Source organism: Lynx rufus, unplaced genomic scaffold (genome assembly GCF_022079265.1).
Source record: "Lynx rufus isolate CCGP_SWC_20201006 ecotype Redwood Valley unplaced genomic scaffold, mLynRuf1.p SCAF_3, whole genome shotgun sequence".
Lineage (NCBI taxonomy): Eukaryota > Metazoa > Chordata > Mammalia > Carnivora > Felidae > Lynx > Lynx rufus.
In genome coordinates this window covers 150,300,409-150,316,175 of record NW_025814845.1, presented here as the reverse complement: position 1 = coordinate 150,316,175, position 15,767 = coordinate 150,300,409, and positions in this window count along the sequence as shown.

Below are 15,767 nucleotides of genomic sequence, written 5' to 3'. Positions count from 1 at the left end.
TTGAGTATCTAATAACAATTCAGAAGCATTTTAGAATCCATGTTTGTATAATTAAAATTAACCTTTGGCAAATGAGACTAGTTTAATCATTTTTGTTGAAAGTTTATTTTTTTTATTTTTTTATTATTTTTTTAATGTTTATTTATTTTTGAGACAGAGAGAGACAGAGCATGAACAGGGTAGGGGCAGAGAGAGAGGGAGACACAGAATTGGAAGCAGGCTCCAGGCTCTGAGCCGTCGGCATCGAGTAAGCCACCCAGGCACCCTGAAAGTTTATTTTTGAGAGAGAGAGGGAGAGAGAGCAACAGCAGAGAGAGAGGGGGACAGAGGATCTGAAGTTGACTCTGCACTGACAGCACAGAGCCTGATGCGGGGCTCAAACCCACAAATTGTGAGATTGTGACCAGAGCTGAAGTCAGATGCTTAACCGACTGAGCCACCCATGTACCCTTAATCATTTTTATTTAAAAAATAGCATGTCACTTTACTTATTTATCAGGGTGTAGTGCAAGCATACATTTTATTTTAGTTTATCTTTCCCAAATGTAGATAAGCTTACTTATTAAATAATCTAATACTTAATGTTACTTAACAGGATTATTAAATATGTAGATTTGTGTTCAACTACATTCAATCATTATTCTGAAAAACTGTTTCTTCCAACTGCAATTAAGTTTTTATAAGGGAAAGATAACTTTCCAAGATTTTAAGGCAATCTACAACCTTGGACTGATATTGTTGAATTAGTTTAGTGATAATCATTGGATATCTAGATAATGTCTAAACACAATAAAATACCCAAACATTGATCACTGACATAATTTTAGTTTTATATGCTGTTGCTTCTTATTTTTATGCTATAGAGAGGCTGTATCTTGGTGTCATATTAATGGCTGAGTTCATTTTTGCCATTTGAAGACGTAAAAGGGACACGTGTGGCTGCAGAACGTTGCATTATGTGTGGTTGTGGGCTTTGCCATTCTGCTCACAAGCTTGTGTCAGACAAACAGGTCTCTCTTACCCTCCTTTCTCCCCATCCTTCCCCCACCCCACCCAGTTTCCTCAGTGAAATAGAAGTTTCCTCTGTGCCTTCTATTTCAGTTAAAGTTATAAAAGTAACCTGATGGTTGGGGCCCTACATGGAGAAATAGGGACAGAGAAATACAGCTATGCTTGGCTTTTGTTTTTTCAAGGAAAGAGCATTTTCCTCCCTAAAGCAGTGATTCTCAAACTTCTTGGGAGCCCCTGTTTTCCTCACAGGCATCACCTCCCCCGCACAATACATCTCTTACACATCTAATCCCATCTTGATATCAGATGCTCAGAGGACCCAGACTACCATGGGCCCCTCTTCCCAAGAAAAGCATTGTTATTATTCACGAGTGTGCCTCCTGTTGAGCTGTGAGCTAGCTCTCTGATAGCTGAGTGTTCTCAGTCCCCCCAAAACACATTTACGCATTATTGAACTAGATGCCAGGAAACAGGCGTGCTACATGAACATTGTGTAAAATAGTATTTGAGAGGATTGCTGTGGGAAAGGAATGCAAAAGTGTCTCGAGAGCACAGTGCCTGCCACGGAGCAGATGCATGTAAGTTAAGTGTTAGTTCTTTGGAAGCCTGGGCACTCACCAGCCTCCAAGTGGAGCCAGTGAAATTCTGAGGGCAGGATCCAAAAGGGGCATTTCAAGACTTTTGCCTCTCAAGGAACCTGATTCAGCCAGGATGGAAAGGATGCATTCAGAGGCGAGGAGGGCCAGTCTTGTCCAGTCTGATGTGGCAGAGTCTGGGTATATTTCTTCCTGCCCGCCCTTGGCGACAGGTTGCCAGGCTCTATCTGTACAGCCCTCCGCCCCTGGGAACAAGTCCATCCAGTTACTGCCTCACCAAGGGCTCTCATCCTTGGCCATGTGCTGATACTCTCTCTCCGCTGCTCGGGAACAGCTGGCTTGTACTTAACGCCACAGGAGTCAAGACACCAGGATCCCTTAAGAAAGCTGGAGAGGATCACCTGGGTGGCTCAGTCAGTTAAGCGGCCGACTTCGGCTCAGGTCATGATCTCGCAGTCTGTGATTTCGAGCCCCGTGTCGGGCTCTGTGCTGACAGCTCGGAGCCTGGAGCCTGCTTCGGATTCTGTGTCTCCCTCTTTCTCTGCCCCAGCCCTGCTCGAGCTTTGTCTCTCTGTGTCTCTCAAAAAATGAATAAACATTAAAAAGAAAAGAAAGGTGGAGAAACCTGCTCCCAGCCTCCCATAGCGGCCAGCACCACACAGAGCCTGGGCTGCAGGTGCTGCTGAGGAGGTCTGTATAAAGGAGAATGTGGGTCTTAGGAGTACCCATCCCTTGGTCTAGGGTGTCAGCACAGGAGGCAGCCCTGGAGCATGCATTGGGGCAGGTGATGAAGGGCCAGGATCGGGTTGCACAGGCAGGGGGACATTCAGGAAAAGGAGAGAGTCCTCGGTGAAGTCCTCCAGGTCTGTCCCCAGAACCAAGAACCTGTGCAAAGTGTTCTAGGAGCCATCCAGGAGGGGGCAAGGCTCAGGCAACACCCTGATGAACGGCTTAAGGAGAGCAGCTCCAAAAAGGATGTCGTCCTTGCTGGCACTGTGCTCAGGGAGGAAAGAGGAGAGAGGGTGCTCCAAAGTGGGGATCGGTATCAGGAGGCAGGAGGCATAAGGGATGGACCTGGAGGAGGTGGGGGCCAGGCAGTAGATGGAGGAAAGGAGACTCAGGAGGATTTGTGGGAGCTCAGGAAACAGGAAAGGGAGAAGTAGCCCTGGGTGCTCAACCCCAAACAACCTTCCAAGGTCCCCGCCACTCTTGTGGACAAAGTTCCTGATAGAATGAACTCTAGGAGAGCAAGCTGAGCCTGGCGGGAGTGGTGATGGTGGAGGAATGTCTTCATAAAAGTAAAAACCTCCAACAAGGGAAAACATTGTCTCCTCTACTCTCAACACTTCTGACACCAAATAGATGGGTTTTCCACACCAAGTACCTCTGCAGTTCTCTGTGGACCAACCGGGTGTCCTATGATTTAGTTCAATTCTGACACTACCCAGAGTTGGTGTGGACCCCAGAGGTTAAGCGCCCACTCCCACAATCCTGCCCTCACTTCAGATGTCAAGTGCAAGTCCAGACCTCAAGGGTCTCTCCCAACCCCATCCTTGGGTTTGATAATTGCTAGCATAGCTCGCAAAACTCAGGAATGCACTTGACTTACTCTTAGTGGTTTATTACAAAGGATACAACTCAGAGGCAGCCACATGGAAGGGATGCAGCGGACAAGGTATGGGGAAGGGGTGCACGGCTTCCATGCCCTCTCCAGCCATGCTGCCCTCCGGGGACCTCCACATGCTCACCAACCACGAAGCTCTCCAGACTCCTTCAGGTAGGGTGTTTATCGAGGCTTCATTTTGCAGGTATGACTGATTCAATCATTGACTGTTGGTGATCAATTCCAGCTGCAGCCCCTGTCCCCTCCTTGGAAGTTGGGTGGGGCTGAAGGTTCCAACCCTCTAGACACAGGTTGGTTTCCCTGGCCAGCAACCCCATCTTGAGGGGTTTCCCAAAAGCCACGTCATTCACATAAACTCAGGTGGCATTGACAGGGGCATGTTGCAAATAACAAAAGTTGTGTCTTTCATCTTTATCAGTCTAGAGCTATCTCGGGAGCTAAGGACAAAAATAAAATATTATAACTAATAAGATGCTCCCGTCACTCTTGTCACCTAGGAAATTATGAGGGTTTTAGGAACTCTGGCCAAGGTCTGGGGATGAAGGTATATATATATATATTTGTCATATCACAGTATCATAGTGCCCTACCCTGACACCCAGCACAGAGTCCTGACACCCAGCACAGAGTCCTAGTACTCCTTGGCTGGCTCTTGTATAAACCCAGTCAGTCACAAGATCTTTGCTCTCAGGAACTTGTCATGGAAGGCCTGATCTTGATCAACAGAGCCTGAGGGCATCCAAGGGTGGAGTCTTCCACCCACACATGGAGCCCTGAAAACCAGACAGGGTATGTGTAGGGACACAAGCCCCCATTTGCCATCTTCAGAGCCTCTCAAAAGCCTTGATATTCAGACTTAAGAGGTTCCTTAGGTGGTCCATTCAGCCCAGTATTTGTCTCTGAGACTGTAATGGTAGGTGTTCAATGATTGTCTACTGGATTGAATTGAATAGGAGCAAGAAGGAATGTTCTTGGAAAGATTAAGGACAGCCTTGAAGGAAAGGGGTTAGGGATCTTCCTGCAATATCACATTATGACCAGAAGCATTCTGCAGCCAGAAGACCAGAGTCAAGCCTCAGCCCTGTCACTTGTGACCTATGTGAGCGAGCAAGTCATGTAAGCAACCTGGGTTACTTTCCATCATCTGTCAACTCCCCTGGTCATTGGCATCACAGTTGATGCCTAATAAACGCTAGCTGAATAGAAGAGAAGAAATACATCACTGAGTATTACACAGATGTTAGTTTTATGTAATAATTAATGCCATGAATCAAAAGTTAAGGGGAAAACTGCCAGATCAGAGAAGGATTTGGTAGCCAGAATTCAGGTTGACACAAGTAATCCAAAGTTACATAAAAGCTCTCCAGATGGGTAGGGTTACTCAATCTGGACAACTCAGACTCTACTGAAGTACCTGAACAGGTTTTGCGGGCTGTGCTTCTGCAACCATCAGTAATTCCTGCACATCTCATCTCTATCTTGGGTTCTTCTGAGGATGAAACAAATCCAGGTCCCCTGAAGTCTAGATAGTGGCTTGTAATAACAGGTTGCAGGGAGAAGGTTTAGATATAGAATGAATGCATAGGATAAAAGGAATTCTCTTCCAGTATAACGTCCAGGACTTTATAAGTGCTAAGCTCAAGGCCAACATAGTGACTCCTGAGACACAATGAGAGACCATTTATCCGCGTCCTGGAATCCCTCTGCTTTTGTCAATTGATATGGACACTTCCAATCACTACAACCCAGGTACAGAAAGCCATTTATCTATTTTCTCAGGCCATGGCCATATTGGTTATCTATTGTTGTGTAACAAACTTAGTGGCTAAAACAAGGCATCGTTATTATCTTGTAGTTTCTGTGGGTCAGGAGTCCAGGTAAAGATCTCTGCTTAGGGTCACACAAAGCTGCAAACAAGGTGTTGTCCAGGGCTGGGTTCTCGTTGGGAAGCCTGACTGGGAAGGAATTTGCTTCTGAGCTCAGATGGCTGGCAGAATTCGTTTCCTTGAGTTTATATCTCCAAGGGACCTGGCTTTTTGTGAGCTGTTGCTAACGGTCACCCTTAGCTCCCAGAAGGCACTCCCAGCTCCTAGAGACTTCGGGAAGTTTCTTGCCGCATAGGCTTCCCCAACACAGCCACTTATTTCATCCAGCCAGTAAGGAAGAGTCTCTAGAATAAGTCTGCTAACAAGCTGGAGTCTTACATAATGTAACCTAATTAAGGAAGTGACATTCCTTCATCTTTGCTTGCTTTCTTTTGGCTAGAAGCAAGATCTTGCTTACATTCAAGGGGAGAGGTTTTCTCCCAGGAGGCATGGATTGTGGGTACCACCTTATAGTCTGTCCATTACAATGGCCAAGTTTGAAAGCCACAACACGGAGTTCAACATGATGTGTTAAATTATTTACTAAGACCCAAAGAGAAAAGGAAGTAGAGAGACTTCACATTACTCCCAAAGCCTTTCTTGAATTATGTTCTTCTTGGTCTTCTGCTGGAGTCTTCCCTGGCCAGGTGGTCAGGTGAGAACCATCCAAAAATGCTTTGCTAACACCTAACCCCACCATTTTAGGATATGGTATCCTTTCTATATTATTATTTTTTATTATTTCTCAGCCATGTCAGAGAGATAGTCCTTCCCATTGTTAAAAAGAAAGACTTCCTATCTTACCTAACTGCAGTTTTAGCCTCTCCCAGGAGAGAGGAATTTTAAACCCAACACTCCAGAATTTCCTGATCAGCGTGAGTGAGGAGTGAGATCATCTGCTTGATAAGACCCCTGCCCTTCCCCCTAAGGGAAGGTGAGCTCACCTGAAATAATCTTTTCTTCATTTGGCTCTTTACTCTCTTGTCCTCGTTTCTGCCTATAAAAGCCTTCCAGTTTGAACTCCTCAGAGCAGCCTTCTGTTTGTTAGGTGGGAGGCTGCTGGGTTCAGGAATGGTTGAATTAAGCCAACTAGATCTTTAAATTTACTCACATCTTTAATGCCATCTTTCCTGTCACCTCAGGGTTTAACCTTAGTTAAGGCTTCTCCCAGTTTCACTCCCCCTTCTCCAGGCTGTCGGAGACCTTTGCCAGCTTCTTGCCCCACCCTCCAAGTAGCCTTCCCACCCCTTGACCCTGTCTGTGTATCAACCAGGTCTCAAACGAGTTGAAAACCAAACTCAGCTGCACATTAGATGCAACACTTTTCAGGCAGAAGATGTTGGCTTTCCTCAGGTTCTCAAAGGTCCCCCTCCTCCTCAGGTTCTCAAAGGTCCCCCTCTACCCCGGAAGGTAGAGAATGTGGTGTTCGGGGATCCTCACCTGTACATTTGGAAGAAAATTCAGACAGCTCATGTTTAGGGGCACGTACGGCTGTCTTCTCCCACCCTCTGGTCGGGGCCTCAGGCCTAGGCTGGACGATCCTCCACAGTCCCAGCTGTTGGCCAGAGAAGAGCAAGGTGGTGGGTCGTGTGCCTGTGCCTGGAGTGGTTCCCAAGCCCCACTTAGCTTATCAGCCACTCTGCCCTTGCCTTGAGGCTCAGACCTTGAGAGCTGATAGCATCCTCCCCTACTGCCAGAGTCAACACGGCCGGGGGCCTGTGAAACTGGTGGCAGCTCCTGGAGAGGGGGTTGAAGGCCGCGGTGTTGCTAAGGCAGCAGGTGTGTTTGGCCTTCATCTCGGCAGGGCCGTTGGCTTCTCTCCTCATTTTTGATCCTCCAGACCCTACAGCAGATCCAAGGGCAGCATCTCTTTCCAGCCTCGGGCTCTCTTGGGCTCTGTTGTCAAGGAAGATCACCGTTCTTCTAATCTTGGCCCCATGGACATTTCTCCTCCCTGGCAGGAACCCTGACAGGGCCCTGTGCTTCCAGACACCTGAGCCACATGCGGGAATGCGGCCTCGGCACCCGGGCAGGAAGCTTTGAACCCATGGTCGGCAAACATCCCTGGACTGTGACAGGGGCAGGCTGCAGATGGAGAAGAGACGGACATCAGCTGAGCATTGGCAGACTCAGGGGTTCTCTGCGGTGTCAGAGCTGCAGAGGCCTTCAGCTGCGTGCACGTCCCACGGCACACGACGGATGGTTGCCAGGAGTCCACACCAGAGACCCTACCCCACGCCGCCAGAAGGAAGAAGCAAGTTCTGACCGCAAAGGCATCTGAGGGGAATGTAGGCTACACGCCAGCACCGATGGGCGAGTTATCGCGGGAGTGATTTGTGGCAAAATCATAGCTCCGGAACTTAGAGATCTGAGAGGGCCCTGACTTCTCATTCTTTGTGAAACTCAGTTCATAAGGGGGAGAGAGGGAGGCCGTGCTGGTTGTCGCTGGGAAATGAGACCAAACGACCCATTTGGAATGGATGGTTCCAGCTCAGGCTGGGTGGGGGCGGGTGCAGTGGAAGATACTCAGCTTCCTGGAGTGGGACTGAATGGGCAGCCTCAGGGAGTGAGGACCAGCAGGTCCCCACCTCTGGTCTGAAAGCAACCCTCCGAAGCCTGAGCCTGTCTGCTGCTTTGGTCAATGACATTGATGACTGTGCCTGCAAATGTGCCTGTGGGCAGACTCTCCCGGTGGCGCTGGGCAGGCCCTGGAGGGTCAGGGTTAGAAATAGGGGCCGCCCAGGATTCAGAGAAGAAGCTCCTGCCCATTGCTGTGTGGCATCTCGTAGCGGGTTGCACAGATGTGGAGAACCAGGGCCTCAGGCCAGGGTACAAGAGAGGGGACAGAGTGATGAACAATTCTGGTGGGGGGTGGTGAGAGAGAGCTCACCATTCTAGCTCACTATTCTCTGTCCCCCGAGGGGGGACAAGAGCAGGCAGGGCTCCCTGTCTGTGGTACGGGTTGGGCTTGTGTTCTGTGGACCGAGCTTGGAACTCAGATCCACCTCCAGGTCACCATAAAGCCCTAAAAACGTGGGCTTTAACCAGTTACCACTAGGACAGATGGCATCAGTAGAATGTGTGGGAAATCAGTGTCCTCAAAGGGAGGGCAAGAATCTCCACCCAGGGCTTCTCAGCTGAGGTGTTGTAAATGTGACACAAATGGGCAGAGATACGGATACCCACGGCCCTCAGGGACCCTCGGGGACCCTCGGGGCAAGCACACCTCAGCTGCGGTGGTTGCATCCATGTGGCATGCGTATTCTCATCTCCTTTGTGTGCCACAAGGTGGAAACAGTGGGGCGACACTGATCCCAGACTAAGCCGGGAAGCCACACTGCAAAAGGTGCTTCATAGAAGGGCCCCATGGAATCCTTAGGAATGGGACAAGGAGTTGGAGAACGCCTGGAAGAGACAAGTAAGGATCGTGTTTGGTCTCTTTCTGTGGCATGTAGGGAGAGAATTTACATGAAAAACAACAAGGACAAACATTTGCAAAGGGCTGTCAATATTTTTCTTAGTGGAAGAGGTAACCAAGAGCATTTATTCCCCAGGATGTCAGAGACCTAGTCAGGGCAGATGCTCCCTGAGAGAGAAACTTCTGGGAGCAGGGACTTGACCACGCCTCCCAGGGGACTACAGGTCCCAAGTGTGGCCTTCCAGAAAGGCAGCAGAGCTGAGGGAGATGCTGGCATGTGGCCTGAGACGAGCTTGCTCCCTGTCGCCTCTCACATCTATAGTGAAGTTCCCAAGGTCTCAAGTCCTCAGGGAAAGTGGGGAGAGGGCTGGGCTTTGTGTCTGATTGAACTGGCAGAACAGAGGCAGCATGGTGAGGGCACCACCAGGCTGAGGGGGATCATCTAGTTACCCTGCCCTTACGTCTTCGTCTGATCCGGCTGTATAACAGAATACCACGGGCTGGGTGGCTTAAACAACACATACTTGTTTTTCACAGTTCTGGAAGCCGAAAGTCCAAGATCAAGGCAAATTCCCTGTCTGGTGAGAACCCTCTTCCTGGTTCACAGGTGGCCATCTTCTTTCTGTGTCCTCACACAGCAGATGGGGAGAGGGAGCTCTCTGGGGTCTCTTTACAGGGACACCAATCCCATTCATGAGGGCTCCACTCCCATGACCTAATTACTTCTGAGAGGCCCCACCTCCTAATACTGTCATATTGTGAGACAGGTTTTTAACAGATGCATTTTGGTGGGGACACATTCAGTCTATAGCACCTTAGCTTACCCGCCCTTAAAATGGAAACTCCAGTGATTGCCTGGGTCCCAGTAATGTGCACTTTTGCCTCTTCTCCTGTGTTACTACTCACAGCAAGGTGCACCGACCATGACTGCCTGGGATCTTGTTATAAATGCAGACTCTCAGGCCTCACCCCACACCCACCAAGTCAGAATTAGCAAGCTCCCAGGCAAATCAAGGGCATGCGAATGTTTTTGAGAAATGCTGCTTTACCAGATACTAAGTTAGTGATATGGAAAAACATGGTTTCATGGGGGAAAAATTCTCAGGGAATTTTTCCCAGGGGGAAAAATGGCCCAGGGAACCACACGGTCGTGGTTTCAAATCCTGACTCCACTGCTCCTGCCCATGTGACCCACTGCAAATTACTCACCTTCTCTGAACCTCAGTTTCCTCACCTGCAGAATGAGGACAATCATGGCACCAACTTCATGGAGGTAGAGGAGGAATTAGATAGGTTGATGTATGGAAGTACCTGGTACCATAGTAGGTGTCTGGTGGATGAGAATTTTCTTTTTGGGGTTTCTTCTTGGCATGTCCCTCCCTGGTGGGCCTTGAAGAATCAGTGTCTTTAAAAGCACCCAGGTAGGGGCGCTTGGGTGGCTCAGTCAGTTAAGCGACCGACTCTTGATTTCTGCTCAGGTCATAGTCTCACACTTTGTGTGTTCGAGTCCCACGTTGGGCTCCATGCTAACAGTGTGGAGCCTGCTTGGGAACTTCTCCCTCTCTCCCTCTCCTTCTGCCTCTCCCCTGAATGTGCTGTCTCTCTCTCTCAAAAATTAATAAATAAATCAAAAAAAAAAAAAAAGAAAAAAAAAGAAAAAAAAGAGGGTTTTTTGGTTTGTCTCTCTCTCTCTCTCTCAGAAAAAAAAAGCACCCAGGTAATTCTGATGCGAGTGCAGGTGATACTGCTTCATATCACTTACAGAGCCTAACCCCTGGAATTGTGCCCGAGAATACCCTTGTACATCTGGATGAGGCTGACTAGCATTGGGAAAGAGACACTCTCCTGACAGCCATGGCCAAGAGCAATGTGGTGGGGAATCAGATGCGTCAAGGCATGGCCTGCCGCCCATGATTGGCTCATCAAGAAGACAGGGGAGAGACAAGTGTCGGTGGCAGGTTTGGATTAGCCATCTGAGGAGCGTGGCTGGGAAAAAGAAGAGACTTGCAATAGTGGAGAATCAAAGGGATTTTAGAAGGACGAGAACTGAGTTGGTATGGAGCCGGGGGGGGGGGGGTGGCGGGGGGGAGGGTGACTAAATTGGCATTCATTCAACACTTAACATTTTCTTCTGTAGGTCCGCCTTTCTTGAGTCACTTTTTTGGGGAAACTGTACAATAGAACGTACGTATTAGAAACGTGCGGAAAACAAAAACGTAGTTTAATAATTATAAAGAAAAGTCCTGCAAGGCCACCAACTAGCTCAAGAAGAACCATGCCATTACCCAGAAACTCTCCTTCCAGGAGAGTGCACATATTCATGGTACTTTATTATGATTTTACACAGGGGGGATCCCAGGCACGAGTAGGGTAATTCCTCCCTCAGGGTCACACACGGCTGGTAAGCAGAATTCAAACCCATGTGCGAGCTCCTGACTGCAGGATGGTGCTAACCGGGCAGGGCTCCAGTGTGGGAGGTGGAGGGCAAGACTGGAGGTCCAGGCCCCAGAAGAGGTGGGCGGCGTGGAATAGGACTTGGGGCCTTGGGTTCTCTCCCTGAGCAGGGAAAGATGAGGGGAGAGGTAAAAAGCAGCTACTTCGGAGCGAAGGGAGCACACCCCCGAGCGTGTCCGTTCTCAGCACGGCTTCTCATTGCTTCCTGACCACAGGTGTGGTCAACCTTCAGTAAAACTCGAGACAGGGCTCCCTGGAACCTTCCTAGTAGTCCAAGAGGAGCTTGGCAAGCAGGGCCGGGAACTGGCCAGCACAGGATCCCCGAATGCAAGATGTCCATGGAGATGACAGAAAGGCAAGGAGAAAGATGGAACTACCCCCAGAGAGAAGGTTCCCGGCTGAGCTAGCTCAGTGCCCCCTGGCCCCACGCCTCTCAAGGGAGCGGGACTCTTTCCAGAGAAAAGTGCTCTGCTGGGTTGGCTTGAAGGCTTGTTCTGGTTTTCAAGTGAGATAAGATAGAAAACAAGGCACTGGGCAATGACAGGTCAAGGTAAACCCCTGCCAGAAAGTGTTAGCATTCTGAGACCATGTGATCATTATATAACCCTCGAGTTAGGGTATTTCTGCTTTTCCATAAGCAGCTGGGAATTTCTTGAGACCTGTTTATATAGAACTAGGACTTCTCAGAAAGGATACTGTGACAAGTGTCATATCTGCCCTGGTCCTCCAGCTGCCCAGTTCCCACACCTCCCTAGGTAAACTTTATTCTTAGTTTCGTAGGCATCTTTCCAGAGGTTTAAAAATGCAAGTCCAGGGGCGCCTGGGTGGCTCAGTTGGTTGAGCATCTGACTCTTGATGTCAGTTCAGGTCATGATCCCAGGGTCACGGGATGGAGCCCCGCGTCAGGCTCTGAACTGTTAGTGCTGAGCCTGCTTGGGATCCTCTCTCTCCCCCATTGGCCTTCACTCCACTTGTGCTCTCTCACTCTCTCTCAAAAAAAAAAAAAAAAAAAAAACATTCTCTCTCTCTCCCTCTGCCCCTCTCCCCTACTTACACACACACTCTCTCTAAAATGAAAAAAAAAAAATTTAAAAAATGCAAATCCAAGCAAATCAAATACTGGATTCTTACCCACTCCCTGACACACTTTTTTTAAACCTAAAAGTAATCCATTAACATATACTGGTTTGCACCTTTCATTTATTCCTCAATTTAAAAAAAAGTGCAAAAATACACATAACATAAAATGTATCATCTCAACCATGTCGATCTTAACAATAAAATAGCCAGTTATTTTACCAGTGAAATGAGCTTATGTAGGAATAGTAGAGGAATTACACTCTGGGACAAGCAAACTCTGGAGAACCATAGGGAGGCCTGAAGAGGCAAAGGGAAGGTCAGATTTATTAGGTTTTAGGAAGACATTAGGGGAAGGTTGCTTTAATCACAAGTTCATAGGGGAAGAACCAGAGGTCAAGGTTGTAGCAGTTTCCGTGGACTGCCGGCAGTGGTGAGTGCCCTGTTGCTGGAGCAGGGGGTGGTGGATTTTCCTTTGTTTCCCCCCTTAAAATCAGGAGATAAAATTCCCATGTAAAAATGTCTTCCTTAATCAAGACAGTTACCTTCATTCTTCCTGCTGGTTGTACAGAATGCGGGAGTGGTATACGCATGACAGTGCCCAGGTTAGGGCTTCCGGAGTCATTTCGGAAAGGGAAGATTTGCTCAATAAACTTTACTGTTGAATGTACTGGCCAATGTTTTTATTATCTTCACGATGTTCCTTCTTTGGGGGAAGAAGGGAGAATCTGCATAGTACCTCACCTCTTGCCGTGGGGATGCTGTGTGATCCATTTTAGTGTCCTTGTCTCCTTGGCAACAGTGGTGTCCAATGATATCTGTTATAGGTTGAATTGGGTCCCCCCTAAAAAATTTTATGTTGAGGTCCTAGTGTACAGCACCTTAGAATGTGACCTTATTTGGAGGTAGGGTCTTTAGATAATCAAATTAAAATACAATCGTAAAGGTGGGCTCGAATCCAATATGAGTGATATCCTTATAAGAAGGGGAAAACTGGACAGAGACAGACATGTATCGAAGGAAGATGATGTGGAGACACAGGGAGAAGACGGTCATCTACAAGCCAAAGAGAGGGGCCTGACACAGACCCTTCCCTCACAGCCCTCGGAGGGAACTATCCCCATTGATATCTTTTTTTTTTTTAACGTTCATTTATTTTTGAGAGACAGAGAGAGACAGAGTGTGAGCGGGGGAGGGGCAGAGAGCGAGAGAAGGAGACACAGAATCTGAAGCAGACTGCAGGTTCTGAGCTGTCAGCACAGAGCCTGACGTGGGGCTCGAACTCACAAGCTGTGAGATCATGACTTGAGCCGGAGTCGGATGCTTAACCAACTGAGCCACCCCGGGGCCCGTCCATTGATATCTTGATCTTGGACTTCTGGTCTCCAGGACAGGGAGACCATATATTTCTGTTATTCCAGGTCCTTGTTTTGCAGTGCTTTTGTTTTTATTTTCTTTTGAATTTATTATTGTCTGTTCTTGTTTATTTAATTATTTATTCATTTATTTATTTTTAATTTATATCCAAGTTAGTTAGCATAGAGTGCAATAATGATTTCAGGAGTAGATTCCAGTGATTCATCCCCTAGGTATAACACCTCATCCCAACAAGTGTCTTCCTTAATGCCCCTCACCCATTTGGCCCATCCCCCCACCTACAGCCCCTCCAGCAACCCTCAGTTAGATCTCAGTATTTAAGAGTCTCTTATGTTTTGTCCCCCTCCCTGTTTTTATATTATTTTTGCTTCCCTTCCCTTATGTTCATCTGTTTTGTACCCTAAATTCCACACATGAGTGAAGTCATAGGATATTTGTCTTTCTCTGACTGACTTATTTTGCTTAGCATAAAACCCTCTAGTTCCATCCACGTGGTTGCAAATGGCAAGATTTCATTCTTTCTGTTTGCCGAGTAATACTCCATGGTATGTGTGTGGGTATATATATATATATACACCACATCTTCTTTATCCATTCACTTGTCAATGGACATTTGGGCTCTTTCCATGGTTTGCAGTGCTTTTTTAAGGCAGCCTGAGCAAACTAATAATTCCTTTTTTGAAGAAGGCAAGTGGACAATGGAAAGAGAATATTCTTTGTTTGTTAAACTTGCTAAGCTGGAGAAATGTGAACCGGGGTGTTGGAGGTTTCTTTCCCAGATGTGGGAAGAAAAGCTGTCTTCAGAACTGAGCCAGGTAGACAGAGGTAAGAGATGGATGGAGAGGGAAAGGCCTGGAAGCTCCAAGGCCTTTCCTGTCCCTGAGGCCCTGTCCCTGAGCCCTTCCTTCAATCCTACATGTTCTCCAGCACCTTTCCCAGCCCTCTTGGAGTGGCTTGAGGCTGAGAGAAAGTCCTGACCACACTGTGTGGCCAGCATGCTTGCTCTCTGAAGACCACTTTTCTGCTGCTATTTGTAATGGGCCACTTCCCATGGGCCCATTCTTTCCTTGGCGCCTCATATCTTGCCTCAAAGATTTCTCCATGGCTAGTCCATCACTCAGCATTCCAAATCCGTAGTCAGCCACACTCTGCCTCCCCGCCCCCACCCCAAACCAGGTCCTCCTCTCCAGCTGCTGGAATCAGGGGCAGAATGTTACCAGCAGCCATGGCCATGCTCATGTAGAGGAGAGGTGTCATTCTACTACCAACAAACCAGAAAATTGTTTCCACTTGCCTGACATATGTTCAAGAGCAGGCCTGGGACTGGGGTGAGGTCAATGAAGTACTCTTCTCAGGTGCAGAATTTAAGGAGGAGCCAAAAACCCCTTAAGTGCCAACATGAATCATATTTTAATGCTGTATTTAAAAAATTGTGGTAAATTAAAAATAAAATAAAATAAAATAAAATAAAATAAAATAAAATAAAATAAAATAAAATAAAATAAAATTGTGGTAAAAAGTGTATAGTTCAATGGCTTCCAGTACATTTCACGTTGTTGTGCAATCATCACCACCACCATCTGGAGAACATTTTCGTCTTCCTAAACTGAAACTTTGTACCCATTAAACCCAAACAGCCCACTCCCATCCCCTGGAGACCACCATTCTGATTTGTCTCTATGAATGTGACTACTCCAGGAACTTTATATGAGTGGAATCAAACAGTATTTGACTTTTTGTGACTGGTTTGTTTAACTTAGCATAACGTCCTCAAGGTTCATTCATGTTGCCGTGTGTGGCACAGTGTCCTTCCTATTTAAGGCTGAATACTATTCCATTGTATGGACATACCACATTTTGTTTATTTCCACATCTGTCCATGGACACTTGGTTGCTTCCAGCTTTTGGCCATCGTCAATAGCGCTGCCGTGAACATGGGAGTACAGATATCTGTTTGAGTCCCTGCTTTCCACTCTTGGCTACAGACCCAGAAGCAGAGGTGCTGGATCATCTGGTAGTTCTAGTTTTAATTTTTTGAGGAACTGCCACACTGCTTCCCACAGCAGCTGTACCGTATTGCCATCAGCGATGCATGTATTCCAATCTCTCCACCTCTCCAAAACTTGTTTTTTTCTTTTTTAAAATCGCTTTATTAATCCTGGTCATCTCAATCAATGGGTGTGAGGTGGTATCTCATTTTCAGTTTGATTTGCATTTCCCTGATGATTTGTGATGCTGAGTATCTTTTCATGTGTTTATTTGGCCATTTGTATAGCCTCTTTGGAGAAAAGTCTATTCAAGTCTTTTGCTCCTTTTTTTAAACTGGGTTGTTGGTTGTTGAGTTT